The sequence below is a fragment of the Ovis aries genome, chromosome 2 (assembly GCF_016772045.2).
Source record: "Ovis aries strain OAR_USU_Benz2616 breed Rambouillet chromosome 2, ARS-UI_Ramb_v3.0, whole genome shotgun sequence".
In the NCBI taxonomy this organism is placed as follows: Eukaryota; Metazoa; Chordata; class Mammalia; order Artiodactyla; family Bovidae; genus Ovis; species Ovis aries.
The window spans coordinates 86,605,909-86,632,446 of NC_056055.1; the positions used below are offsets into that span (position 1 = coordinate 86,605,909).

At 39.5% G+C, this 26,538-nt stretch overlaps 1 protein-coding gene and 1 non-coding gene across 3 annotated transcripts in view; one reads left to right on the plus strand and one right to left on the minus strand.

Moving 5' to 3' along the window:
- The window catches only part of ADAMTSL1 (ADAMTS like 1), a 1,118,714-nt gene that overhangs the window by 223,657 nt on the left and 868,519 nt on the right, over positions 1-26,538 (plus strand). The window lies entirely within an intron of this gene.
- Positions 11,252-11,323, minus strand: TRNAC-GCA (transfer RNA cysteine (anticodon GCA)). The gene has a single exon. It is a non-coding gene; the product is annotated as a tRNA-Cys (tRNA).

Below are 26,538 nucleotides of genomic sequence, written 5' to 3' on the forward strand. Positions count from 1 at the left end.
AAGTGAAAACCTATCATTTGTAAAGCTGCAAAGAGAGAGCTTTGTTTGCCCACACAGCATTTGTCAATGGAACCCCTGAGGCTATGAGTTTTTCAGGACAAGTTTCAACTCTGCTTAGTGCACACTTATTGTGCTAAGGAGAAAAGGCCCAGAGAAGCAGGGCATACTATTGTGAACCTTGTAAAGACTGCATGAGTTTAAGATCTCAGTCCATCTGGCTTTGAACCAGAGCCAATTCACAATTACCTGTGATCACAAAGACAGAATGTAGACAAATTAAAATGGAATCCACATAATCTCTTTCTGACATTGAAAACGCCACCCTCACCTTCCCTTACTTAGTTATTTGCAACAGCAGCTTGCAAGTAGCAACAGTTATATATTTGAGTTTTGGAATGAGATTCTAGCCAACAAGAAAAATGGTCTAAGTTTAGATAATAAGAATGGGCCTGCTGTCCAATCTAAACATAATCAGGCTGTATTTTGCCAGAGCAATTTTTTTTTTAATTGGAGGATAGTACTGTGCTGGTTTCTACCATAAAACAACATGAATCAGCCATAAGTAAACATATGCCCCCTCTCTCTTAAACCTCCCTCACATACCCCCCATCCCATCCCACCCCTTTAGGGTGTTACAGACTATGGCACTGAGTGCCCAGTATTATACGGCAACTTCCCATTCGCTGTCTCTTTTACAAATGGTAAAGTATACGTTTCAATGCTACCCTCCCAATTCATCCCACCCTCTCCTTCCCCTGCTGTGTCCAAAAATCTGTTCTCTGTGTCTGTGTATCTATGTTGCCCTATCAATAGGTCCATAGTACCATTTTTCTAGATTCCATATATATGCATTAATATATTTGTTTTTCTCTTTCTGACTTTCTTCACTCTGTATAACAGGCTCTAGGTTTGTCTACCTCACTAGACATGATTCAAACTGATTGATTTTTATGACAGAGTAATATACCATTGTATACATGTACCACTACTTCTTTATCCATTCATCTGTCAATGAATATCAAGATTGCTTCCATGTCCTAGCTATTGTAAATAGTGCTGCAATGAACACTGGGGTACAGGTGTCTTTTTGAATTACGGTTTTCTCAGGGTATATGCCCAGGAGGGGGATTGCTGGGTTACATGATCGCTTTGTCCCTAAGTTTTTAAGGAATCTCCTTACTATTCTCTGTTGTGGCTGTATTAATCTACATTCCCACCAACAGTGAAAGAGGGTTCCCTTTTCTCCACACCCTCTCCAGCATTCATTGTTTTGATCATGGCCATTTTGGCTAGTGTTAGGTGATACCTCATTGTAGTTTTGATGTGCATTTCTTTAATAATGAGTGATGTTGAGCATCCTTTTATGTCTTTGCTGGTCATCTGTATGTCTTCCTTGGAGAAATGTCTGTTTAGGTCTTCCAAATATTTTTTGATTGAGTTATTTGTTTTTCTGGGATTGAGCTGCATGAGCTGCATGTATATTTTGGAGATTACTCCTTTGTCAGTTTTTTCATTTGCACTTCTTTTTCTCCCATTCTGAAGGTTCTTCTTTTCATTGCCAGGGCCATTTTTTAAAGGAAGAAAATTTAAAAAGTTACAGTATTACTTACATCAAATTTTTCTTGATTAGTTAACAAGAATAAACTGTGGATTGCATATGTTTAGGATTTTTTAATGCAACTTCTTCCAGTCATTTGGGAATATAATTTTTTCATGATTCTTTTGTATTCATTGTATTCCCTATTCTTCTAATCTCCTATTCTTCTTTAATTAAGTCCACATCTAAACTTTTTTATATATCTGCAGCACCACACATGTCTGAGGGGTATAGAGAGGCTGGATTAGATACTTCAACTGAAGATAGAGATGTAAATTACTTTTGTGAGTTGGAGATAAAAATAATCCACATATAAGACTGTGATAGCTCTCAACCCCCCTCATGATCTGTGAGTTGGATGGCTCCCAATCTAGCAGTTTTATATTGATTGTGTTCATGTATATAAATTTTGCAATTTTTAGCTTTTTCACACAGTTTTGAATTGTATTAATGGTGGAATTTACTTCTAGCTTCTGCAGTAGAAGCATTATGAAGCTAGTATGAAGCAAAAACAAAACTTCCTGTGTGGAAATGCACGGTGAGAGAAAATATTGAATAAGAACAATGTTTCGATGTCGTGTTGCACATGGCAGTGCTTTGGGCAAAAGGCACTGAAATGTAGATGATTATGGAAATAACTTGATATTTACAGCTAAACTCTGGGACTTCAAAAAAGAAGAAGATAGACTTAAAAAAATGATAAGAAAAAAAGAATATCACTTTGGAGATTTGAAAATAATTTAAGTGAAAAAAATAAAACAAAAAGCAAAGACTCATTTCCTTGAGCTTTAGATCAGAACAATAATGTGTTTCACATGCTTTTCCCCCAAATGTTAAATCATCATTGTGAAGATGAGGTTGACTGCATACCTTAGGACTTTGACAAGAAGGCAGGTACAAAGCCCAGAATGGATTAGAAAGTTATGCCACCAGGTTTGAAGTGCTGAGCATGGAGTGAGGCTAGACCAGCCCAGCTCTTCACATCCACAGTGCCAAGCCTCTAGTGCAGTTTCGTGCCACTACACTATTGCTGATTTCTGGTGGGCAAATAAAATAAAATGGTGCATGAAATAACCCTATCTCTAGGAGTCGGACATGACTGAGCAACTGAACTGAACTGAAAGCATATGGCGAGCGGCCTTATATTTCATGGTTTTAAAAAGTAGATTGTTATAGACTAGAGCAAAGGATTTTCAGAACTAATTAATGCCTCTCGGAAGAAAGAATCTGTAATGTTTGCATTCCTCCAAGGAGTGTGAAGAAAACTGAGTGCTGAAAAATTGATGCTTTTGAACTGTGGTGTTGGAGAAGACTCTTGAGAGTCCCTTGGACTGCAAGGAGACCCAACCAGTCCATTCTAAAGGAGATCAGCCCTGGGATTTCTTTTGGAAGGAATGATGCTAAAGCTGAAACTCCAGTACTTTGGCCACCTCATGCGAAGAGTTGACTCATTGGAAAAGATTCTGATGCTGGGAGGGATTGGGTGCAGGAGGAGAAGGGGATGACCGAGGATGAGGTGGCTGGATGGTATCACCGACTCAATGGACATCAGTTTGAGTGAACTCTGGGAGACGGTGATGGACAGGGAGGCCTGGCGTGCTGTGATTCATGGATTCGCAAAAAATCAGACATGACTGAGCGACTGAACTGAACTGAACTGAAGGCTTAAGAATCTTAAATTTGACAGAAGTGGAAAAAGCATTCTTAAATCCTTAAAAAACTCTCAAAGGCAAGAATTTAACAATTTTGGGAGGCCAAATCATGTGTGAAGTCACTTCAGTCATGTCTGACTCTTTGTAACCCTATGGGCTATAGCCCACCAGGCTCAACTGGCCATGGGATTCTCCAGGTAAGAATACTGGAGTGGGTTGCCATGGCCTCCTCCAAGGGATCTTCCTGACCCAGGGAACGTCCCTGCGTCTCTTACGTCTCAAGCATTGGCAAGTGAGTTATTCACCTCTGCTGCTACTAGGTCATTTCAGTCACCCATAGCACCTCCTGAATTTGTGCTTAGTAAATAAGTTTCGGAACAACTCAAGTTCCTTTGCTTCTTTTTAAACACTGCACCCTCAAAATCAAAGATGGTACTTTTAGCTGTTTTCAATTTTACCCTTCAGTTCAGTTCAGATCAGTTGCTCAGTTGTGTCTGACTCTTTGCAACCCCATGAGTTGCAGCATGCCAGGCCTCCCTGTCCATCACCATCTCCTGGAGTTCACTCAAACTCATGTCCATTGAGTCAGTGATGCCATCCAGCCATCTCATCCTCTGTTGTCCCCTTCTCCTCCTGCCCCCAATCCCTCCCAGCATCAGAGTCTTTTCCAGTGAGTCAACTCTTCACATGAGGTGGCCAAGCATTGGAGTTTCAGCTTTAGCATTAGTCCTTCTAAAGAACATCCAGGAATGATCTCCTTTAGAATGGACTGGTTGGATCTCCTTGCAGTCCAAAGGACTCTCAAGAGTCTTCTCCAACACCACAGTTCAAAAGCATCAATTCTTCAGTGCTCAGCTTTCTTCACAGTCCAACTCTCACATCCATACATGACCACTGAAAAAACCATAGCCTTGGCTAGATGGACCTTTGTTGGCAAAATAATATCTCTGTTTTTGAATATGCTATCTAGGTTGGTCATAACTTTCCTTCCAAAGAGTAAGCATCTTTTAATTTCATGGCTGCAATCACCATCTGCAGTGATTTGGGAGCCCCCCCCCCCAAAATAAAGTCTGACACTGTTTCCACTGTTTCCTCATCTATTTCCCATGAAGTGATGGGACCAATGCCAAGATCTTCGTTTTCTGAATGTTGAGTTTTAAGACAACTTTTTCACTCTCCTCTTTCACTTTCATCAAGAGGCTTTTTAGTTCCTCTTCACTTTCTTCCATAAGGCTGGTGTCATCTGCATATCCGAGGTTGTTGATATTTCTCCTGGCAATTTTGATTCCAGCTTGTGCTTCTTCCAGCCCAGCATTTCTCATGATGTACTCTGCATAGAAGTTAAATAAGCAGGGTGACAATATACAGCATTGACATACTCCTTTTCCTATTTGGAACCAGTCTGTTGTTCCATGTCCAGTTCTAACTGTTGCTTCCTGACCTGCATGTAGGTTTCTCAAGAGGCAGGTCAGGTGGTCTGGTATTCCCATCTCTTTCAGAATTTTCCACAGTTTATTGGGATCCACACAGTGAAAGGCTTTGGCATAGTCAATAAAGCACAAATAGATGTTTTTCTGGAACTCTCTTGTTTTTTCCATGATCCAGCCAATGTTGGCAATTTGATCTCTGGTTCCTCTGTTTTTTCTAAAACCAGCTTGAACATCTGGAAGTTCACGGTTCACGTATTGCTGAATCCTGGCTTGGAGAATTTTGAGCATTACTTTACCAGCATGTGAGATGAGTGCAATTGTACGGTAGTTTGAGCATTCTTTGGCATTGCCTTTCTTTGAGGTTGGAATGAAGCTGACCTTTTCCAATCCTGTGGCCACTGCTGAGTTTTCTAAATTTGCTGGCATATTGAGTGCAGCGCTTTTACAGCGTCATCTTCCAGGATTTGAAATAGCTCAATTGGAATTCCATTACCTCCATTAGCTTTGTTTGTAGTGATGCTTTTTAAGGCCTACCTGACTTCACATTCCAGGATGTCTGGCTCTAGGTGAGTGATCACACCATCGTGATCATCTTGATCATGAAGCTCTTTTTGTACAGTTCTTCTGTGTATTCTTGCCACCTCTTCTTAATATCTTTTGCTTCTTTTAGGTCCAGACCATTTCTGTCCTTTATCGAGCCCATCTTTGCATGAAATGTTCCCTTGGTATCCTTAATTTTCTTGAAGAGATCTCTAGTCTTTCCCATTCTGTTGTTTTCCTCTATTTCTTTGCATTGGTCACTGAGCAAGGCTTTCTTATCTCTCCTTGCTCTTCTTTGGAACTCTGCATTCAGATGCTTATATCTTTCCTTTTCTCCTTTGCTTTTTGCTTCTCTTCTTTTCACAGCCATTTTAAGGCCTCCTCATACAGCCATTTTGCTTTTTTGCATTTCTTTTCCATTGGGATGGTCTTGATCCCTGTCTCTCGTACAATGTCATGAACCTCTGTCCATAGTTCATCAGACATTCTGTCTATCAGATCTAGTCCCTTAAGTCTATTTCTCACTTCCACTGTATAATCATAAAGGATTTGATTTAGGTCATACCTGAATGGTCTAGTGGTTTCCCCTACTTTCTTCAGTTTAAGTCTGAATTTGGCAATAAGGAGTTCATGATCTGAGCCACAGTCAGCTCCCGGTCTTGTTTTTGCTGACTGTTTAGAGCTTCTCCATCTTTGGCTACAAAGAATATAATCAGTCTGATTTTGGTATTGACCATCTGGTGATGTCCATGTGTAGAGTCTTCTCTTGTGTTGTTGGAAGAGGGTGTTTTCTATGACCAGTGCGTTCTCTTGGCAAAACTCCATTAGCCTTTGCCCTGCTTCATTCCGTATTCCAAGGTCAAATTTGCCTGTTACTCCAGGTGTTTCTTGACTTCCTACTTTTGCATTTCAGTCCCCTATACTGAAAAAGGATATCTTTTTTGGGTGTTAGTTGTAAAAGGTCCTGGAAGTCTTCATAGAACCATTCAACTTCAGCTTCTTCAGCGTTACTGGTTGGGGCATAGACTTGGATAACTGTGATATTGAATGGTTTGCCTGTGATATGAACAGAGATCATTCTGTCGTTTTAGAGATTGCATCCAAGTACTGCATTTCAGACTCTTTTGTAGACCATGATGGCTACTCCATTTCTTCTAAGGGATTCCTGCCCACAGTAGTAGATGTAATGGTCATCTGAGTTAAATTCACCCATTCCAGTCCATTTTAGATTGCTGATTCCTAGAATGTCAACGTTCACTCTTGCCATCTCCTGTTGACCACTTCCAAGTTGCCTTGATTCATGGACCTAACATTCCAGGTTCCTGTGCAATATTGCTCTTTACAACATCGAACCTTGTTTCTATGACCAGTCCCATCCACAGCTGGGTATTGTTTTTGGTTTGGCTGCATCCCTTCATTCTTTCTGGAGTTATTTCTCCACTGAGCTCCACTAGCATATTGGGCACCTACTGACCTGGGGAGTTCCTCTTTTGGTATTCTATCATTTTGCCTTTTCATACTGTTCATGGGATTCTCAAGGCAAGAATACTGAAGTGGTTTGCCATTCCCTTCTCCACTGGACCACATTCTGTCAGACCTCTCCTCCATGACCCGCCTGTCTTGGGTGGCCCCTCACGGCATGGCTTAGTTTCATTGAGTTTCATGAACGTGACCTTGACTCCACATTCAATGTCAATAGGGGTGGCTGTGAGGAGATACCCCTAGTCCAAGGTAAGGAGCAGTGGCTGCCCTTTGCTGGAGCAGCCGTGAAGAGATATCCCACGTCCAAGGTAAGAGAAACCCAAGTAAGATGGTAGGTGTTGTGAGAGGCATCAGAGGGCAGACATACAACCATAATTGCAGAATTTACCCTTAGAATCTACTTGAATATTAGTAAGTGAAACTCAGTCATTGGGATGAATCATTTATCTCCTATCATGAACTTTGGGTAAGAGGTTTATCTAATTTTTTTCTTTTTCATGTGTATATGTGTGTGTGTGTGTGTATATATATATATATGTACACACTCAATATATATATTGAAGTGAAACTCTTTTCAGTATTAAATATTGGACTTCCCTGGTGGTCCAGTGATTAAGACTCTACCTTCCAGTATGGAGGGTTTGTGTTCAATCCCTTGTCAAGGAACTAAGATCCCACATGCTGCATGGTGCAGCCAAAAAGTAAAAAATAAAATAGATTAGGATTACCAAAAAAATAAAAGCAATAAAATAAATATTATAAAAATACATTTGCCATTTAAATTCACCAGAATTTCCACATGAAAGCATTGGTGTGTATGGTGGAGAGAGTATACATTTTACTGTTTTCCCTGATAGAGAAATTATCAGAAGTTTGGAGCCATAATGAGTTGATAGTCTTTAGTCAATCATGAAATCTTTACACAACCTATCATCAATTTCATAAAAAATGACTTAAGAGAATGTTTCATGAAAGATTTCTCAACCGTATGTGTATGTACTAGAAGTTGAGGACTATTGAATACACATTTTAAAGAACAGATCTCTATCCCTCATCTAATTTGCAGTTTGTTGGAAGAAATAACTTCTCAGGAGACTTTTCCTCTTTTGCATTCATATCTGCTTTTTCCTACATTTCTGGTAACCTCTTTTGTGTCACCTCTTCCCTAGAATGACCCTGGTACTCCATATGGCACTGCCAGGGATCACTCAGAAACATTCAGCTGTTTTCTTCCATACAGCAGGTCATCCAGAAAAAGTTTGGATTCTATACACATTAACCTGGGGTGCAGTTGACTGCAGGACTTCCTTGAATCATATGTTTGGCTAGTTGGGGGATATTTTGAAGAATATAGGTGCCCAGGCAATAAATCTGCCTCCTGCTCTCTATCATCCAACTTCAGCATAGGACTCATGTGTTATTTCTTTCCTAAGCATAAATTTAAGACAGAGCCTTGTGATTTCTTGGCCGTGTCTTTAAAATAAAGAAAAAAAGGGCATCTTTATCTCAGAATTTGGAGTCCCTGAAACAGACTCATAATATTACAATAGAACATATAGCCTCTTTAGGAGATTGGGATTAGCATATACACACTATTCTACATAAAATAGGTAAGTGACAAAGACCTACTATATAACACAGGGAACTATACTCAATATTTTGTGATAACCTATAAGAGAAAAGAATCTGAAAAAGAATTTGTGTGTGTGTGTAACTGAATCACTGTGCTATACACCCGAAACTAACACAATATTATAAACCAGCTATATTTCAATTAAAAAAATAAATATTTTAAAAAGTGACACAAACTACCAAGTAAAAAATATATAAGCAACAAGGACATACTGCATAGCAGAGGGAAATACAGCCATTATTTTGTGATAACTTTTAGTGGAGTATAATCTATAAAATTTTGAATTACTTTGCTGTATACCTGAAGCTGATTTAATATTGTGTATCAACTATATTTCAATAAAACAATAAACAATAGTGTAAAAAAAAGAGAAAAATATATATAGCCTAATTCTTAAGCGCTGTGAATCTTGGCTCCCTCAGAATTCTTAGCTGTTGGCAGCATGATACCTCTCTTAAGTTGTGCCATGCCATGGCCCCCTGACACATCCATGAAAGTGATTTATCATTACACTGGTACTGCCTCTTGCCCCTGCCAATAAAACCAGAGACCAGATAGAATGACTGACTGATATCATATTTCCTTTCAACTTTTGCTGCTCTCTGCAAATTAATTTATTTCATGAAACAAAGAGAGTGACCTAGATGAAAGAGGGACTGCTCTTGACTCCAAGACACTCAAGGCAGACAATGTCCTGATTCTTGGCCTCTTCCCATGAATATGAATGCTTTTATGGTACCTTGAATGGTAAATCTTTTCAGAAATTTTTCAGTTTATATCCAGAGGCCTGACTTTACTCATTAATGCTTTAACCTTCTTTCCCTAAATTCTACTTTCATTTGCTCAGTTGTCCTTGAATTGCATTCTCCCCTCTGTTCCCCAAGGGCTCCATTTCTCTGAATATTTTCCACAGCCACTTATTTTTTGTTTCCAACCTAGACCTGAGAGCTATTGGCTATAGAGTGTCCTGTTCTTAGCTCTCAAGCATGTTAAGGCTGATCAAGATTTATCCCTGACCATTCATTCTTCTCCAGTTGACACTGATTCCAGGTTGGCCAGTGGATCATCAAGAAGGGCATGGTTCTGAGAGCCATGGCTCAGAGAATGGTATGGATTGGGAAGGTATAGGACTAGGGAGATTTAGAGAATCTCTGAGAATTCAGGTCATCAGGGTCTAGGACTAAAATCTATATCCTTAGTTCAAAGGATGAAGCCTAAGGATAGATAATTTACTGGGACCTCCTTTCTTTGCATTATCCTTTGAAGCAGCCACAACTCCCAACTGGGATATCCTAAGCCAAAAGCTTTTATGGGTCCAGATTTGAGCCAGTCATCCATTGTATGTCTTTGCAGGAGAAATGCTGGTGGGATGGAAAGTGTTTTTATTTTTATTTTTGTCTGTGCTGGCTCTTCGTTGCTGCCTGAGAGTTTTCCCTGGTTGCAGTGGGTGGGCTTCTCATTGCAATGGCTTCTCTTGTTGCAGGACACAGGCTCTAGGGCGCTGGGCTAATAGATGTGGTACACGGGCTCAGATGCTCTGTGGCATGTGGGATCTTCTAGGATCAGGAATCAAACTTGTGTATTCTGCATTAGCAGGTGGATTCTTTACCACTAGATCACCAGGGAAGCCCAGCGGCCGTGTTTTTTAATGGCAACCACAGAACTATAGCTCAGCCATGAGGACTTTCCAGGCTAACTAGAAATAGGCCCTTTATACTGACTAGGAAAAGCTACTGGTTTACACAAAAGTCATTTAGCTAGGATCATTTAGCAAGAGCACACTTTCTCTTTTGATCTTACTTTTGCTATGTCCACTTGTAAGTGACAGTTAAGGGGCAAACTGAACTGGCTATACATGAACAGTGTAAGTTAACTCAACCCTTCTTTCACATCATATTCATCAGTTAACATAGGGGGATATAAAACTTAGTTTTTGATCAACTTTGTTTGACAAATTTAAGTGAAGCAAATACCCCTCTCATCTACCTCTAAATTATAATCTGGTTTTAGTTGGATATCCAAAAGGTAGCAACAATTTCATTCTCTACAATGATGTTCTTTCCATGTATTTATTCTTCAGAGTGAAGTGCAGAAATATGTTGCTTTAAGCTTCCCTTGCTAAAAATAACACCAAGAAAATTGACCTGTCTGCTTCTAAATGAGCAAAGAATTTTCTCCATCTTAGTTAGGTCAGGGCTGAGTTCTCATAAATGTTTATCTATACTATCTATCTCCCCAATCATTATATGACAAGCATTATTTTATAAATCAAGAGCTTATACTCAAGTTATACACATTGAATTGTAATTTGTTTTAATATCCAAAACTGAAAATAATTTTTGTAGTGGGCAAAACCCCAGATGTGTTTTTATCAGTCTCTTTTTTCACTTAATGTCTAAAGCTTTATGTATTTAAGGGAAATTTTATCCATGTGTTTCTCATTTATTTACACTTAACTCATCAGTATATTTCATATGAGTTATTTGATGTCCAAGAAGTCTTTATAACCATTTTATGTGCCTATGAAATGGGAAGTTATTTTATGCCAAGAAAGTAAATTGCTCAAAGCCTATTGCCACATTGCTAGCAAATATTTATCTCTGAAAGTTCATGATTGATTTAAAAATCTGAACAAGAAATTTCTGAATAGTTCTAGACTGATCAATATAAAGCATATCATTTTCTATAGGCAGTCTTGTGTGTTCAGGGGCTTTTGTACTTAAATACAGCCTTTTTAAAGAAAGAATTTGGGGTCAAGGACTTCATACAGGAATATATGTCAAAGTGAAAGTGAAGTTGCTCAGTCGTGTCCAACTCTTTGCGACCCCATGGACTATAGCCCGTCAGGCTCCTCCATCCTTGGAATTTTCCAGGCAAGAGTACTGGAGTGGGTTGCCATTTCCTTCTCCAGGGGATCTTCCCAAGCCAGGGATCGAACCTGGGTCTCCTGCATTGCAGGCAGACGCTTTACCATCTGAGCCACCAGGGAAGTACCAGATACAAAATATATGTTCAAGTCACTGCCTATTTCCATGCAACTCTTTGCTGGTATCATTGATGAACCCAGCTCACCAGTACCATTTTTCTTTTTCAGTTGTGGTTGTCTTAGTCTGTTCAGGCTGTCATAACAAAATACCATAGACTGGGTGGCTTCCACAACACAAATTCATTCCTCACAGTTCTGGAGGCTGGAACATCCAACATCAAGATATGGCAAGGTGGCTTTCTGGTGAGGGTTTTTTCTGGCTTACAGGCAGCTGTCTTCTCACCGTGTCTTCATATGGTGGAGAGAGAAAGAACAAGAGAGTCATAGAGCACACGCTGGTATCTCTTCTCTTAAGGACATTAACCCTTTTAGATCAGAGCCCCTCATGTTTATGACCCCATTTAACTTTAGTTAACCTCCATAAAGGCCCTATTTCCAAATATAGTGACATTGGGAGCTGGGACTTCAACATGTCAATTTGAGGCAGTGGGGGACCCAAACATTCAGTCCATAACAGTGGTCACTGATTAGAAAGAAAGAAAGAAACCTTTTCAGGCATCTCATCAGTGAATTTTGTATCTGGTATTTCATAGGTGCCTCGTCTTCTGTGCCCTTTTAGCCTTCAATGTTACAGAGAAACAAGACTCTTTGAGAGTATTTATTTTATCATGTTGATGTAGTAGAGGCTTGTCCATTCATTCCACCCACTGAGTAGGCATTCTTGGAGAATGGGTATTGTACATTACATTTCTTGCAGTGGTCAGGCTAGTAAGCAAACTGGAGAGTGCAGGAGATGTTATTGAGGTCCTACCATTCTTGTTTGGTCCACCTGAATTAACACATGTGCAAGTGCAGTGTAAAAGTACAGTGGATTTAATGTCCCCAGGGGGCCACATTTCATCCATAGGGATGAGGTGCTTCAGCTCCCACACCGTCTGGTGTGATGGTCCCAAGATATTTTCCATATAATTTCTCAGAGACATTTCAGGGACATCAAGACCCAGTTGCACTAAGTAGTCATCTGTTCATTAAAACAGCTATTACTGGGTTTCTTTCCTTTATTGTCTCTCTTTTCCTTATCTGTTCTTTCTGAGATCATTCCCCAAATAAACTACCTGCACCCAAGTTCTTGTCTCATGGTTTCTCTGAGGGAGAGACCTAAGGTAAAGCACACAGGAAACCAGGAAAGTAACAGGAGAAGGTACAATAAGAGGAGGCAGTGGCAGAACACAAACTAGATGTTTCTTTCAGTAGAGATTTGTGGGAAATTTATAAGATCAAAGTCTGTATCCCTCCTTACAGTGTAAACCTAGTGAAAGCAGAGATGAAGTCTATTCACTGCTGTGTTTCTGAAGTCTAGAACAGGACCGGCATATAAGATCTTAACACATGTTTGTTGAACGAATATTCCTTCTTTGCCAGAAGGAACGCTGATGTTTAGAAGGGTACAATCACTTATCAGTTCAATCAATCAGTAATGATACTGAATTTCATGTGTTCTAATTCAGGGCTTTCCCTGCAACCAAGTCTAAAAAGATAAAGTACTAGCTAAAAGGTGATGATGATTAGGAAATGGGGCTTGTTGTTGTTCAGTTACTCAGTCATGTCCAACTCTTTGCGACCCCATGGACTGCAGCATTCCATGCTTCTCTGTCCTTCACCATCTTCTGGAGCTTGCCCAAACTCATGCCCATTGAGTTGGTGATGCCATCCAACCATCTCATCCTCTGTCATCCCATTCTCCTCCTGTGCTCACTCTTTGCCAGCATCAGGGTCTTTTCTAATGAGTCAGCTCTTCACATCAGGTGGCCAAAGTATTGGGACTTCAGGAAGTGGGGTAGTATGTACTTAGTCTGAGTTCTGAAATCAGTGTAGACAGGCCTAATGAGGGCATCATAGAAGGATTTTCATTGGGGGCACTATCTGATTATCTCTTGGAAAGAAAATTCTTAAGTTTTCTCTTCTGCAATAAGGAGGACAGATGAAATTGAGCAAGATTGGAGATAGCAGAATGGGTTCCAGTTAGGTCCAGAAAAGGATTAATAGCATGGATGGTGAGATGTGTAGGTTGAGATGGAAGAAAGAGCCAAGGTCCATATCTTGGGATGAGCCAGATAGTGTCAATTCTTGAGACAGAGCAGTGAGCAAATAGTATTATGAGAGTTAATAGATTCCCTGGTGCCCATGGAGCCACCAGGCAAAAATATATGGGTCTAGAGAGAGAGATTCTGGTTAGAAATATAGACTGGAGAATCATTACTACCAGACATCACAGATGGTGATTTGAAGCCATGGGATTTACTGAAAGAAACAGTAAAGAAATAGTTAAGTAGTTCTTACTCTATACCAATCACTGTTCTGAATACTTATGAATATTAACTGTATATAATTATAAGCATACTTATAAGAATATTAGATATGAAGTAGCTCTGTTTATTAACATTTATCAAATAAGATACTAAATATTAACTTAGCAGCTAACTCAACAACTTTATTAGGTTTGGTGATGAGAAAACTTGGCAGAGAGAAGTTAAATCACTTTCGCAAAGTTACACAGCCAGTGAGCAATGGATTTAGAATCAATCAGTTGAGTTAACAGAAAAAGAAAAGACAAGCATTGTAACTGTAAAGAATTGAATGGGAACTAGTGATCCTTTAAGACCAGTGAGGACCATCAAGAGAAGTAAAAGAAGTATCAGGGGAAAGGTAGAAACTTAGGAGGCTTAGAATCAAAAAGAAGGCTTTCCTTGGGTCAGGTGCCACTGAGAGATCAAATAACAAGAAGGCTGAAAGATATCCATTGGATTGATTTCACGTTGAAAAAAGTCAGTTTTAATGAGGTGATCCAGGTTGGCTATTCAACTCAAGTGTTCTACCAAGGTTAGAAGCAGCAGCTATGGGTAAATCTATAGACACCAAACAGCTTAACCCAACTAGAAGAATCTATCCTAGAGAATGAATTTGACCTGACAAGTTTGTACTTCAGATATTATATGAGGAAATTTCAAATGAGCCATGCTTTCTAGAGACTACAGCTACCTACACTGATACCAGAATGGGCAAGTCTCAAAAAACAATCACACTAAAAACAAAGGAAGGAAGGAGGAAGGAATGGAAACATGAGTGAAAACCAACAGAAAAATTTGAAAACTTAAGAGGTTACTGCTATAAAGAATATTCTCAAAATTATTATTTCTGAGACTCAGATTCTTTGCTTTTCATATTGCTTATATATGAAGAAATAAGTGTTACGTCAGCCTCTGGAGCGCAAAATATCAAGAATAAAAAGAAGATTCATGTTAAATCCCTTGCTGATGGATATTGGCAACCTACAAGAAACACGTGGGAGAAAGTTCTCAAGCTTAGAGTACAAGGGGAATGACTTTTGCACATGCAGGAAAAAGCATGTCGAAAGACAGCAGTGAAGGCTGAAGGAACGTGGGAGTTGGAAATCAGTGTAGGCAGGCCTAATGAGGTGGAGACAATTCTTAACTCGGTCATGTTTTAAGGTAAGTCAAGAGTGTTTGGACCTAAGCTGCTGTGGTCAACTTTCTCCATGAGGGACTGTTGCTAATACCTGCAGTGATTTCATTAGATGTCAATGATAATTGAATCAATTTGAGGTGTTTGCCTGGAAGAGACGGCACTTTCCTTCTGACAAGCCAGGTTTTAAAAAACGAAGCTTTAAATCAGTCAGCTGAAATTGGTTTATGAATTGCTGGAAATCCCTAGACAGATTTCCATCAATTCAAAACATCACAGACAATCTTGTATTTGCAGTGGGCTTTGAGTTATTCATGAAATCCTATTGAACATCTTTTTTGCATTAATTTAGTGATATTTCTCACTGACGTCAAGGTGATGAAAAATCACACTAAACCTTACTTGGCTGACTGAAGCGAACTTGGAACCCCACCAGACATGCTGCAGGCAATTTCTGGAAGGCAGGCAGGGGGACCCGGCATACCTCAGAAACTAACTTAGAGATGAGCTTTTGTGAAGAGTAAGTCTACAATTATAGGAATAAAAGTTAAAAAAATACTTAACTGCTGCCATCTTTCTGAAAATTTCTAAAAATATGAAAAACAAGCCCCAGAGGCCGAAGTAAGCAGAAGGAGGTATGCCGTAAAAGAAAAATTGGGGTTTTATTTATTTACTAAACATTTTTTATAGGTTTTACTGGGTTTCTAGCACTTTTCTAATGGCTTTATAAATAGTAATTCATTAATGTTCTTGACAACCGTTAGGGGCTGGGTACTGGAATTATTCTCATTCTATATGCAGTGGTGGTAAGACACAGAAAGGCTAAGTAGCATGCTCATGGCCACAACTTCCACTTAGAAGAGGGCAACAGAGGATGAGATGGTTGGAGTTGATGGTTGGATGAGATGGTTGAATCGGCATCACCGATTCAATGGACATGAACTTGGGCAAACTCCGGGAAATGGTGAGGAACAGGGGAACCTGTTGTGCCAGAGTCCATGGGGTCTCGAAGAGTCAGACATGACTTGGCAACTGAACAACAACATAGTCACACAGCTGGGACTGAGCTGAGATTTCAACTTAGGGATCCTGGCTCTAGAGTCCAGGCTTTTTTAAAAAACTAATATCCACCATTTATTCACTTTTCCTTAGGTTTTCAAAAAATGTTTGCTGTGGTAAAATCCTATCATATAAAGCATACTATTCTAACCATATTCAATGGGACAGTTCAGTGGCACTAAGGACATTCACATTGTTATGCAACGCTCACCATCATCCATCTCCCGAGTTTTTCTAAACTGAAAGTCTGTCCCCATTAAAAACAAACTCTCCATTCCTCCTCTGTAACCCCTACCCCACCCCTCTGCCCCTGGCATCTACCAGTGTGCTTTCTAACTTTATGAATTTGGCTATTCTAGGTACCTTGTATAAGTGGAATCAAACAATATTTGTCTGAACCTACTGTAAATTGGAATGCATTTTTAAGGTTTACTTAATAAATGTCCTATAAACAGATTGTACCTTCTTTTTAACCCCTGTGCTATACAGTAGGTTCTCATTAGTTATCCCATGTTTTTAGGCACCATGCATGCTCCATGTCATAAAAGAAAGCAAAGGAATCAACATTTCCTTTCAAGAGTCTGTGCCTATTATCTCCAGTAAGACTCAGAATGACTTTCCCACATGGTAGCTTCTCCTTGGTTCCAGGTTTACTACATTGTGCCTTGTAAAACTGTCCTTTGGTTTCATGGAGCTAGCCATCTACCACATCATACTGGGATTGTTACAGGAAGCAGAGACTCAACCCTGGTAACCTTACGGTGTGGGGTCATCTTGGTTTCCTTTTCTGTGCTGAGGTCTTCAGCATATGTTGAAAGATTGTAAATAGGAATAATTGCCACTGTATAAACTTTGAACACAATCATTTCTGAACAATTTATGGACTACATGGTTCTCACAGATTGTCTTCAGACAATTAGCAGTTTCAAGAAGTTGTGAGAAGCAGAAAATGAGAGGACAAGTGTGTAAATAGCTTCTGCAAAGAACTTTGCTCTTGAGACATACACTTTTGAGAACAAAATCACTATATTTGTACCAGTTATACTGATTATTTTAAAAAATTAGTGTTTTATATGAACTTGAAAATATCTGCACCCAGCAGCATTATTTCCAATAGCCAAGACCTGGAAATAACCTTCCCATTGATGAATAAATTGATAAAGAAGTTGTGGTATATGTGTACACAATAGAATATTACTCAGCCATTAAAAAAAAAGGAAATCCTAGAAACCCTATTGTTTGCAACAACATGGGTAAAATTTGAGGGCATTATTGCTATGTGAAGTGTCAGACAATGAAAGACCAATGCAGTATGATGTTGCTCATGGAATCTGAATCAACAGTTCATAGAAAAAGAGATCAGACTGTAGTAATCAGAAGCAGTTGTCAAGAGGTACACACTTCCAGTTACAAGATACGTGACTCCTAGCAGTGTGATGAACAATATAGTGATTATAGTTAATGCTGCTGGATGATATATAGAAAAGCTGTTAAACTAGGAGTTCTAATCACAAGGAAGAAAAATGTTTTCCTTTTTTCTTCTTTCTTTTCCTTTTATTGTATCTATCTGAGAAAATGGATGTTAGTTGAAGCTTTTGTGGTAATCATTTCATAATATATATAAAGCAAACTGTCATACCTTATACTCACACAGTGGTATATATCAGTTATTTCTCAAAAGTGGAAAAAAAAAAACTGTTTGACATAAAGACTCTTGGTTCCTGGGTATTTTTGTACAGTATACCTTTCTATTTGATTGCCACATTTCTTGGATATAAGGTGCCTCGTATGTTATCATGAAGTCTCAGTATTGATTCTTTATAGCCAATAGAAGTTATCCCAAAAGTCCTGTGGCTCATTATGGATGGGACATGTACTTTACATTGTAAATATTTTATATAGTAGTCAAACTATTGGAGAAGGCGATGGCAACCCATTCCAGTACCCTTGCCTGGAAAATCCCATGGATGGAAGAGCCTGGTAGGCTGCAGTCCATGGGGTCGCTAAGAGTCAGACATGACTGAGCGACTTCATTTTCACTTTTCACTTTCCTCTTTCATGCATCAGAGAAGGAAATGGCAACCCACTCCAGTGTTCTTGCTTGGAGAATCCCAGGGACTGGGGAGCCTGGTGGGCTGTCGTCTATGGGGTCGCACAGAGTCGGACACGACTGAAGTGACTTAGCAGCAGCAGCAGCAGCAGCAGCAGCAGCAGCAGCAGCAGCAGCAGTAGCAGCAGTCAAAACTATAGGCTGTTTTTATTAAAATATCCTATCTCTAGTCCGCACGTTTCTCCTTAGACTCTGGTATCCCACTGTCTATTTAGTATCTCCACTTGAATTTCTAATTGATAATCTCAAATTTAAGATATCTAAAATGATATCATTTTTACCCACAGCCTTCCCCATCTTAATTGAAGGGAATTCTGTTTTTCAAATTGCCAAAGTCTGAAACTGCAGAGGCATCTTGATCTCTTTTTTTCTCCCACCCCTTATCCAGTCTAGCAACAAAGTCTGGCTCTACATTCAGAGTGTGTCCAACATCTGGTCGATCCTTATTTATCTCATGCTCCCACCCGTTTTGACCCACCATCTTCTACTCAGAACAGTCTGCTAATGGTCTCTCTACTTCTTCTCTTATCCCTGTAGAGCAGCCAAAGCTACTGAGTAGAAATATGTTGACAAATGTCAGTATACCCTGTTGTAGGGTCCCTTTCAGGGGAAAAGTCAAAGTCCTTTCGACAGCCTCCATTACCTCCTCTCCAGCTACTTTCATTCTAGCTTTTCTGCTCCAGCCACCCTGGTTCACTGTTGCTTCTCATCTATCAGACCCAGTCTTGCCTTGGAGCCTTACTTTGTCTGTACCCATTAACTAGAAGGCTCTTCACCCAGAAACCCCCATGGCAAATTCCTCTACTTTTAAAAAATCTTACCTAAATTGTCACTTCCGTAATGAGGTTTGACCAGACCATCTTATTTAAGTTAGGTCTTCTGGTACTTCCATCTCTCTTTTCCTTTTCTTCTGTCACAGCACTTGTCACCAAACAAATAGTGCTTGTTGCTGTTCAGCTGCTAAGTCATGTCCGACTCTTTGCAACCCCATGGGCTACAGCCCTTCAGGCTCCTCTGTCCATGGGGCTTTCCAGGCAAGAATACATAAATGGATTGCCATTGCCTTTTCCTAACAAACAGTAGAATTTACTTATTACAATTGATCATTTAGTGTCTGTCTCCTGTGACTACAAGGTAGATTCTTTTGGGAAGGAATCTTTGTCTGCTTTGGTCACTGGAAAATCTTGAGTGTCTAGAATAGCATCTGGTACAGAGTAGATATTCAATCCAGAAAAACATCTATTTCTGCTTTATTGACTATGCCAAAGCCTTAGACTGTGTGGATCACAATAAACTGTGGAAAATTCTGAAAGAGATGGGAATACCAGACCGCCTGACTTGCCTCTTGAGAAACCTGTATGCAGGTCAGGAAGCAACAGTTAGAACTGGACATGGAACAACAGACTGGTTCCAAATAGGAAAAGGAGTACGTCAAGGCTTCATATTGTCACCCTGCTTATTTAACTTATATGCAGAGTACATCATGAGAAATGCTGGGCTGGAGGAAGCGCAAGCTGGAATCAAGATTGCTGGTTATATCAATAACCTCAGATATGCAGATGACACCACCCTTATGGCAGAAAGTGAAGAGGAACTAAAAGCCTCTTGATGAAGGTGAAAGAGGGGAGTGAAAAAGTTGGCTTAAAGCTCAACATTCAAAAACTAAGATCATGGCATCTGGTCCCATCACTTCATGGGAAATAGATGGGAAACAGTGGAAACAGTGACAGACTATCTTTTTGGGCTCCAAAATCACTGCAGATGGTGAATGCAGCCATGAAATTAAAAGACGTTTACTCCTTGGAAGAAAAGTTATGACCAACCTAGATAGCATATTAAAAAGCAGAGACATTACTTTGTCAACAAAGGTCCCTCTAGTCAAGGCTATGGTTTATCCAGTGGTCATGTATGGATGTGAGAGTTGCACTGTGAAGAAAGCTGAGTGCCAAAGAATTGATGCTTTTGAACTGTGGTACTGGAGAAGACTCTTGAGAGTCTCTTGGACTGCAAGAAGATCCAAGCAGTCCATCCTAAAGGAGATCAGTCCTGGGTGTTCACTGGAAGGACTGATGTTGAAGCTCAAACTCCAATATTTTGGCCACTTCATGGGAAGAGCTGACTCATTTGAAAAGACCCTGATGCTGGGAAAGTTTGAGGGCAGGAGGAGAAGGACGACAGAGGATGAGATGGCTGGATGGCATCACTGACTCAATGGACATGGGTTTGGGTAGACTCCAGGAGTTGGTGACGGACAGGGAGGCCTGATGTGCTGCGGTTCATGGGGTCACAAAGAGTCGGGCACAACTGAGCAACTGAACTGAACCGAATAAATAAACAAAAGAATTAATTAAAATGTGTATTACATTGGACCCCTCTAATAAAACCCTCCCTAGCTCCTTGCTTTCTCATTCCTCCATGGTTAACCACACAAGGGCTACAGATTTATACTATACATTTTGCTTTAACACTCAACTATTTAAAGCTTTGCAGTCTTTAATCTTCCATTGAATGTACCTATTTGCAACACAGATCTAAAAATAACATCAGCCATTTTAATTAAATCCATCATGAATGCATCATTATCTAAAACACAAACTTGTAGAGAGAACATCTGGCTGGTATGGCTGGATTTGCTATCATGAGTTTGCTTCTAAGAGTTTGAAAAGGATTACTTGCCTCTTGATTAAAATATAAAAAAGAGCTATTATTGCTATTTGAAAAATGAAAAAATGGAGAAGATGGGCACCAAGTCTTTTCACTCAATGATTCTTATTAAAGAACAGATTTGCTCCTTGCCTAAGGAGATGTACCCTGGAAACTGTGAAATCTCCTTCTATTTTGATTTAAGATGCTGAACAATAAACAGTCTTTGAAGCTTCCAGTATCCAAGGACACAGACCTAGTGTTTTCCACCTTGTTTGAATGTTCAGTTTAGGCAACACATGGCAGCTGGACTCAATCCTGTTGTTAGGAACATCCCTAAGTGAAAGTGCCCGGTCATTACTCACGATCTGATTGGTATGCTTAGAGCAATGGGCCAGCCAGCTTTCAGTCTGAGCTCGCCTTTAATTCAGGAGAGAAAAAAAACTTTGGAACCAAGAGGCAGAAAACAAAGATAAACATAGAAACGGCATGGCCAAGTGTTAAAATCGCAAAATGCAGACAGGACGGTTTTGTCTTTCCCTTCTCAGCCTTTAGGATTAGGCGGGACTTAAAAAGCTTCAGTGTCATTTGCACTGTCAGTATGGCACAGAGTCGAGGCAATTGTTCAAAAACCCCCTCTGAGCCTGTATGCCTCTATTAGATATTGTAGTTGATTTAAAGGTATTGGTACCACTATTCCCAGGTTGTCTAGAATCCCTATATTTCTTTTCTTTTTTAAATTTTTATTTATTTTTGGCTGCACTGAATCTTCATTGCTTTTGCTTGGGCTTTCTGTCTAGTTGTGGGGAGCAGGGGCTACTGCTTCTCATTGCAGTGGCTTCTCTTGTTGCAGACCAGGCTCTAGGCACGGGCTTCAGTAGTTGAAGCACTCAGGCTCAACCGTTCTGGCTCGCAAGCCCTAGGGCATGTGGGCTTCAACAGTTATGGTACACTCGCTCAGTAGTTGCAGCTCACAGGCTCTGGAGCACAGGCTCTCTCATGATGCACAGGCTTAGTTGTTCTGTAAAATAGTAAGGGGCTCCCCAGGTGGCGCTAGTGGTATAGAACCCGCCTACCAATGTAGGAGACATAACAGACACGAGTTTGATTCCTGGGTTGGGAAGATCCTCTGGAGGAGGGCACAACAATCCACTCTAGTATTCTTGCCTGGAGAATCCCATGGGCAGAAGAGCCTGGCGGGCTGTCCAGACAGTCAGAGATGGCTGAGGTGACTTAGCACGCTTGCGCAGCAATAGTGAGCATTATGTATACATTTGCTTTTATTCCAGTGATCAATTTTTGTCATCCATGTAGCTCTTTTGATGTAGACTGGACATTATCATTTGTACCTAAGAATTAGTTCTTGCCTCTCTGAATATCTTTAACATAAGATTGTAATGTTCCATGCCAAGGAAGGAAAATAGATAAGGTAAAGTGCTGATTTCTACTACTGAAAGTCACTGTTTAGTTTCTGGAGGAGTCCACACCAGGCGCTGAACTGGGGAAATGTGCGGTGATAACATTGACGGGTGTGGAGTTTAGGGCATGTGTGCATGAGGGGGACTGGCTTTACTCTTCCCCTCTTCCATCACCACCCTATGAAGAGAGACAGAGATAGAGACTGAAAAGACATCCTAAACCGTTTATACAGTATGTTCTTTCAACTGAGGGAAGTTAAAAAAAAAATCCTATTAGAAAAAGTTCATGAGTTCTATGGAGATACAGACCAATTTTCTATGGATTCATTATTACATATATCATTTTTGCCCATGTGTTTATCTATCACTATGTACATACTCCCAAACTTGGCAGCTTCAAACAACACACTTTTATGAACTCAGAGTTTCTGAGGGTCAAGAACCCGGGAGTAACTTAGCTGGGTGATTCTGGATCCGATTCTCTCTGAGGTTGGAGCCAAGATACGTGCTGGGGCTGTAGTAATCTGAAAACTTGACTGGGCTGAAGGATTGCCTTCCAAGTTCACTCACGTGGCTGTTGGCAGGAGATCTCAGTTCCTCATCATGTGGGCCTCTCCATAGAATAGTTCGTATCATGGCAGCTAGCTTCCCCCAGAGTGTGCAATTCAGAGAAGAATGCAGGAGAGCCCAAGATGGAAACTACAACTACTCTATAACCTAATCTCAGAAGTAATATAGCATTGGTTTGGGTCAGTTTTGTTGGTGACACATCCGCTCTGGTTTAATACCTGAGGGGACACAGGAGATGTAAGTCCCAGAGGCAGGGATCCTTGGGGAGCCATCTTGGAAGCTGGTGGCCACAACCATATTAAACTTTTTAAGAGAAACTTTTATTTCCTTTTTAGGAATAAGGCTATAGCCTTAGAATAGTGTGAATTGAAAATAAAATGACAAAAGTTATATCTGAAAGCGTGTATTCATTAAACATCCTAATTTTATTTATATATAGATACTGTTTGTGCACACAGACAAAAGCACACATATTAGCAATGCATGCTGTTGGCCCTTCCTAGACTTACTGAATCAGAATCTACATTTTAACCAAACCCTCAGATAATTCATAAGCACATTAAGTTTGGGAAACACCGGTGTAAGATATATTGATATTTATACTTTTTCATTCATAAAACCTAGTATATCTTTAAAATTAATAATGGAACAAAGCTAACAAAATTACCTATTAAATTAATGTTTGATACTAAAGTTCTCTAGTTTTTCTGCCCCTCCCCCAACCCTGACTCCTTTCCTATACACACTACATGGAAACACAGTCTGGCTTTCAAGAATATGGAAGTCAACCAAAGCTTTTTTTTCCTTCTCCTCCTTACAAGAAAATAGGTGGAGTACTGCAATGACATTTCAAAAAACCGTGTTTTGAGATAAGGTTTATTTTTATTGATGACAGATGGGAATAGACTTGCAAAGGATACAGTTGGCTCTAGGAAAAAGAAATAGTTTTGAAAATCATCAACTGGCATTTGCAAAATGTCATCAGGGACTTTCTTTTCCCCATGCTGAAAACAAATACAGACAATTCTACATAAAGAGAAAGCTTGTGTATGAAATTCGGCCATGAGTTTGAAATGATTCCATTTTTAGAAGACAACTTGAAGTACTATGATAGTTTTGCATACAAAAAACACTAATTTGTTTTTGTGGTATTAATGAATTGGTGTTGGTTTTGTTGGCATAGGGATTAATACCTACCCACTATTTCAGCACAGGGTCAATCCCTACAGTGGAGACCTTGAAGTAAAAGCAATTGTATAACCTTCAGCTTATTAAACAAACCACTAAAATGTATTTTTCTCTGATTACAAAAGTAATGCAAACTCATTGTGGAACGTTTGAGAAATATCAAAAAGCTATAAGGAAATATAAGTTATTTACAATCCCACGGAAAGATAGCTACTTTAAAAAGAGATAATTTCTATTAATATTTTGACCTATCCCCTACAGGCCTATGTGCCTCATGTATATGAATAATATATGGATGACACACATACACACACATCACGCAACAGGGAAATACGTAAGACACGCTATGAGGAAAAAACTGAAAATGATAGTATACTTTTACAATGTAGACAGAATTTCTGAAACTGTGACAAGTTTCTGGGTGATCATTTCCTGCCATCTGTACCCTACCAAATTGATTTTGTACAGTGTTTGTAACCATCACCCCTCTTAGAACTTTCTAGAACATTTTTATCATCTCAGAAAGAAACCCCATACCAATTATTAGTCACTCTGCATTTCTTCCTCCCCTAACCCTAAGTAACCACTAACCTACCATGTAATTCTATGGATTTGCCTATTCTGACCATTCCATATTAGTAGAATGATATGATTTGTGGTCTTTTGTGTCAACTTCCTTTCACGTTAGCATACTGTTTTCCAGGTTTATTCATATTATACCATGTATCAGTACTTCTGTTTTTATGGCTGGATAGCATACTGTTATGTGGATATTTTGTGTATCCATTCATGGGTTCATGGACGTATGGGTTTTTTCTAATTTTTTGCTGTTATAAATAATAATGCAATGAATAGTTATATGCAAGGTTTGGTATGGACATAGGTTTTTATTTCTCTTATGTATATACCTAGAAGTGTAATTACTGCCACATTTTTGTCTGTCATTTTCATTTTAGCCATTCTACTGGGTATGAAGTGGTATCTCATTGTGGTTTTTGCATTTTCCTAATGAGAGTCCCTTGGACTGCAAGGAGATCCAACCAGTCCATTCTGAAGGAGATCAGCCCTGGGATTTCTTTGGAAGGAATGATGCTAAAGCTGAAACTCCAGTACTTTGGACACCTCATGCGAAGAGTTGACTCATTGGAAAAGACTCTGATGCTGGGAGGGATTGGGGGCAGGAGGAGAAGGGGACGACAGAGGATGAGATGGCTGGATGGCATCACTGACTCAATGGATGTGAGTCTGAGTGAACTCTGGGAGTTGGTGGTGGACAGGGAGGCCTGGCGTGCTGCGATTCATGGGGTCGCAAGGAGTCGGACACGACTGAGTGACTGAACTGAACGACTAATGTTGAGCATCTTTTCTTGTGTTTAAGGACCGTTTGTATATTTTCATTGGAAAAAATGTCTACTCAAATCTTTTGCCCATCTTTATTTGCCTTTTGATTATTAAGTTGTAATACTTAAAAAATATAAATTATATAGATTATATGGATACTGGGCCCTTATCAGATATATGATTTGTAAATATTTTTTATTCTATGGGTTGTGCTTTCACATTGTTGGTAATGTCCTCTATGCAAACATTTTTAATTTTTATGAAGTCCAGTTGAATACACCTGACATATGTGATACAGTATATGGAGGACACATATGTATACACACACATAAATATACACAAAATTAAGGTCATACTTGAACAGGCCTTTAAAATAGTAATTATAGAAAGAGAATTTCTGGGTGCTTAGAAACTTACTTCAGAGGAAAAAAATGGAAAGCCTTTTAAGGCAAGGCATATTGACACCTTTGCAATGCAAAAGTCAGTGCAGTAAGTATAATCATTTCCTAGTGGCTTCAAAAAAAAAATGTTTTCTGGTCCTAAGTTATCTCCTTAAATATTTTCTTCTTTGAATATATTATGGAGAATTCCTAATGTCTAATGCCAGAAACACTGTTGACCGCAAGATACGAAATAGAACTTTCTTCTTCCTTGTGAATCTCTCAGAGGGACTCATTCACCAAGTTTGGTATTGAAAAGAAAATTATTTCACATTTTTAGAGCAGGTTCCTTTTCTTGTTAAAAAATAATTAATGGGGAGTACAGCTTTAGTATTTCTTTGGTTGCTTGTACTTCTATTGTCATGTTTAAGTCATTGCCTAGTGCAGGGTCATGAAAATTTACACCTATGTCTGCTTCCAAGAGTTTTATAGTTTAGGTCTTTGATCCATTTTGAGTTAAATTTTCTACATGATAAGGTAGGAATCCAAGTTCATTCTTTTGCATATGAATATCCAGTTGCTTCTTACCCTCATTTAATTGTTGTAGCACCTTTGTTGAAAAGCAATTGTCCATCAATGTAAAAGGCTTTTCTCTATGGAATTTTTTCTCCACCCTTTTGCCAGTGATTATTCTAAATTGTAGATTTGATCATGTTTTTCTGCTTCTGAAATGTCTTCAGGGGCTTCCATGGATTATAAGTATTAGTTGCTTAGTCATGTCCAACTCTTTGCAATCCCATGGACTGTAGCCCACCAGGCTCCTGTGTCCATGAAATTCTCCAGGCAAGAATACTGGACTGGGTTGCCATTCCCTTCTCCAGGGAATTTCCCAACATAGGGATTGAACCCAGATCTCCTGCATTGCAGGCAGATTCTTTACCATCTGACCCACCATATGGATTATAAGAAAAACATTAAATCTGGCCATGTGCAGTGTGCTAGAAAGGGCAGGGGCTGTGAATGAGG